Source organism: Pinus tabuliformis, chromosome X (assembly GCF_031772625.1).
Source record: "Pinus tabuliformis cultivar Carrire ecotype Pingquan chromosome X, CPIR1, whole genome shotgun sequence".
Lineage (NCBI taxonomy): Eukaryota > Viridiplantae > Streptophyta > Pinopsida > Pinales > Pinaceae > Pinus > Pinus tabuliformis.
The window spans coordinates 1,482,740,484-1,482,745,286 of NC_142308.1; positions in this window are offsets into that span (position 1 = coordinate 1,482,740,484).

Below are 4,803 nucleotides of genomic sequence, written 5' to 3' on the forward strand. Positions count from 1 at the left end.
AAATCGGGAGACAAAAATACCACTTTTTTCCACAACAGCCTCAAACTAAGGCGAGCAGGGAACAACATTGAAAGAATAACAGTGGAGGGAAGAGATCTAAGAGAACAAGTGGAAATTAGGGAAGCAGCGACCCGACATTTCCAAGCTCTCCTAACAGCAGATCCTCACTACAGGGAAAATCCGGATTTCCTCAACATAATGGAGAATAAGATCTCAGAAGCCCAAAATGCCGAGTTGGACAAGGAGATCACGACGGAGGAGATAGAATGGTCAATTCACAGCATGGCCTCGGACAAGGCTCCGGGCCCTGATGGTTTCATAGTGGCCTTTTACAGAACTCACTGGGATATTATCAAGAAGGACTACATCAGAATGGCAAAAAACTTCTTCACAAAAGGTAAAATGGGCAACAGCATAAAATCCTCCCATCTAGCCCTTATCCCTAAAGACCCCAATCCTCAAACATTTGATCGTTTCCGCCCTATATCCTTGTGTAATGTCTCCTATAAAATCATCACTAAGATCTTAGCAAACATGCTAAAAAAACTCCTCCCTTTCCTCATCTCCGAGAACCAAGGAGGCTTCGTCCCTAGGAGACAAATAACGGATAATGTCATCCTTATTCAGGAGGCAATTCACAGCAGCCTATCTAGAAAGGAAAGGGGCATGATCATTAAGCTCGATATGGCAAACGCCTTTGACCGGGTTAACCATTCATTCCTTCAGGCAGTTCTAAAGAAATTTGGCATCTCCGAGTTCTTCATCAGCAGGGTAATGGAATGTATTTCCTACAATTGGACAGCTCCTCTCATTAATGGCAGGCCCAGCAGAGCTTTCAAAAGTTCAAGAGGCTTGAGGCAAGGATGCCCGCTATCCCCCTTCCTCTACATCATCATGGCTGAAACTCTAAGCTTGCACCTGGAGAATATGCGCAAATCAAAGGAAATAACAGGGGTTGTGATGTATTGGAGTAATTTGTTTATTTTAAGTAAATTGAAGGTGATTAAAAAATGATGTTTAATAAAATACTTTTTTTTTAAAGAATTTGTATTTTTATTATTTTATTATTTAAATTAATTTGTATATGTTAACATGATGAATTTTATGTTTTTTAAAATTATAAAAGAATAATATATTTGATAAATATGTTTATTTTTAATTTAATTAATTTGTATATGTTAAAATAAGGAATTTTATGTTTTTAAAAAATATAAATGAATAATATATTTGATAAATATGTTATTTTTATTATTTTACAAATTTGTATTTTTTGTTATTTTATTACAAATTTGTATTTTCGTTATTTTATTAATTTAATTAATTTGTATAGGTTGAAAAGATGAATTTTATGTTTTTTAAAATTATAAATGAATAATATGTTTATTTTTATTATTATTTTTTAATTTGTATATGTTAAAATAATGAATTTTATGTTTTTTAAAAATATAAATGAATAATATATTTGATAAATATGTTTATTTTTATTATTTTACTATTTTTTAATTTTATTAATTTGTATATGTTAAAAATGATGATTTTTTTTAAAATATAAATAAATAATATGTTTTATTTATATATAAATGTATATAGTTTTAAACTTCTCATTTTAAAATTTGATTTTTAACAAGTTGAAAGAGAGGCCGTGTTGAATTTTTCTAGAAGCGATGTTGGTTCATGAATAATATGTTTATTTTTATTATTATTTTTTATTTTTTTTATGTTATTTATTTATATTTATGTTAAAATATATGAATTTTAATTATTATTTTTTAATTTGTATATGTTAAAATAATGAATTTTATGTTTTTTAAAAATATAAATGAATAATATATTTGATAAATATGTTTATTTTTATTATTTTACTATTTTTTAATTTTATTAATTTGTATATGTTAAAAATGATGATTTTTTTTTAAATATAAATAAATAATATGTTTTATTTATATATAATTGTATATAGTTTTAAACTTCTCATTTTAAAATTTGATTTTTAACAAGTTGAAAGAGAGGTCGTGTTGAATTTTTCTAGAAGAGATGTTGGTTCAAGCCTAACGAATGAGCAATTTGAGTTGGCTGAAGGCTTTCTAATTGTTTTTTATTATGGTAAAATTATATTGATAATTCATTGGTTTTACTTTCAAAAGCTTGAAGGAATTTGAAGAGCAGGTATATAACTGCTTTGTGGGATTTGATCCCAAAATAATTGATTTGTAAATACATACTCAATCCCAACGAATGGGGCAAAGATTTCAATTCTGGGCAATCACCAAGACAACAAGGCAGCATTTCCAACAAAGCATTTCCCAAAGAAAATTCTTCCAAACTACTTAGGTTTCCAATATCCCGAGGGAATTCTTTAAAATTTGTCTCTGACAGGATTAATATTTCCAGGGACAGTTGATGTGCAACTTGGCGAGGCAACACTTCCACACTCTTGCAGTCTGAAAGGTTTAGATATTCAAGCGTCCTCATATTTGCAAATTTTTCCTCCAACAAGGTCAAATCGGAGCAATATTCCAAATTTAGATATTTAAGTCTAAATATTTAAGTCGAATTAAATTCCTGAAGGAATTTGGAAGCCCATGCAAACTCCGACAGCGAGAGAGATTAAGGTGTGACCCAAAAGAATCAAGCAGCAACTTCATGGGCATCTTAGGTGCAAGTATTGCAGTGAGGACAAATGACATAATTCCTCTTGTAAAGTTTTGAGATGAATCAAATAATCAAAGAAAACTGAGATTTGGGCCAAGCTAATTGAGAAATTGAGAGGGAAGCTACAGAGCTGGGGAGTGTATTGGGTTAACTTGGCGGGCAGAACAATTCTCATCAAGGCCATCCTTTCAGCTCTCCCAATCTATCAATTTGCCATTACTCTCGCCCCGGCGAGCATTCATAAGCACATGGAGTTGATAATTAGAAGCTTTTTGTGGCAGGGAGGAAAGCAAGATACAAAAAAGTTCAACTTGGTAAAGTGGGACAAGGTCATTCTTCCCTTAGAAAAAGGAGGGCTCGGAATTAGAATACCAAGATTAGCAAACATGGCTATGGGCTACAAGCTAACCTGGAGAATTCTCAATGAGAGAGGAGCCTGGTGGGCAGAAGTCATCAAGAAGAAATACCTGAACGGGGTCAACAACAATATCCTCTCAGAAACCATCATCGACAGGCAGTGTACACCCATTTGGAAGCTTATCAAAAAAACTCTCCCCCAATGCAAATCCTGTATCTCAAGAGTTCCGGGCAATGGCAGAGATATCAGCATCTGGGAGGACAGAATAATGGGATCGGAGGCTAGGGAAGCGCTCCCTAAATTCAGGCCCCTGCAACGGTGGATGTCAGAGGCAAATCTTAAGACTCTTTATGACATCTCTATTTGGGAACACAACTGTTGGATAGGTTGGAGGTCTATCACTTTCCCTAATGATCTTAAGAACCTCTGGGCTGATCTTAAGACTTCACTCATAGGCTCAGCTCCCATGCACAGAATGTCAGGAGACAAATTTGTATGGGATTCCAATGGTGGCAGCTACACGGTCAAAGAGGGCTATAAAACACTCCAAAATGCCTAAGCAATAAACAATTGGCCTCTTCACAAAGCAGCTTGGAGAAATGAATGCCTGCCAAAGGTAAAACTTTTCAATTGGACCCTTCTCCATGGTAAAATTCTCACCGCTGAAAATCTCAGGAAGAAGGGCATTCATGGCCCCTCAATCTGCTGCATGTGCAGGGCAGCGGAGGAAAGTAGTAACCATCTTTTTATAGAGTGCCCCTTCGCAAGATCTTGTTGGAAACTCATCACCAGTCCTCTAATCACAGGTGATCTCCCCAACCAGATTACTCTCCTTCAGAAAAATTGGGCAAAAAGCTTCCCCCAAAACAAAAAAGGTAAGACCCTAGCTACAAGGTCGTGGAATAGTATACCCCCGAATTTATGCTGGCAGATATGGATCGCCAGGAACAAGTGCATATTCAACAACAAGAAACCAAGCATCACTAGCACCTTGGCTAAAGCGATCGCACTCATTTCAGAGACAATTGAGGCAAATGGCATAATCCAGATAGACCCGGAATCGCCAGATGCAAGAGTAAAAGAGTGGGTGAGTAAATTCAATTATGAAACAAGAACAAAAAAAAATGTAAACACAGGAAAAGGAAACTTGGATTGGAAGTTGAGAGGGACCAAGGAAGAAGTCAGAAATTGGATACAAAAACAAAGGAGACCCGCCCTTCAATTTGATGGGGCTTCAAAAAATAATCCGGGCCAAGCTGGAGCTGGTGGAATCATCAGAGATCCTCAAGGAAAAACCATAGTGACATATGAATGGGGATTAGGCTCTATGTCAAATAATAAGGCACAGGCTTATAGCCTCCTCTTGGGGACCTCTATCGCTAGAAAACTCGGCCTCCAAAACCTTCTTATTATGGGAGATTCTACTATTATCATAGCGGCCATGATCTCAGGGAAAGATTTCAAGCAAATGGCCTTGAACAACATCAAAAGCAGGATAATGAATAACATCAGGACTTTAAGCGGAGTCACCTTCAAGCACGTGCTAAGAGGAAACAACACGGAGGCGGATGAACAAGCCAACAAAGCTACAAGTAGGCAGACACGCCAGGTCAGAGAGAATGATGAAGTTTATGAAAAAGATATTCCCTAAGCAGACCTCCCCCATCCCCTCATACCAGAACATCAGTCACCTCAGGCACCAATTCCATCGTATCAGGCTCTTCCCCAAATCTCCCTTCCCTTCCCCAAATCTCCTTGATTGTACAAAATGGTACCAAAGAAGACAAAACCGC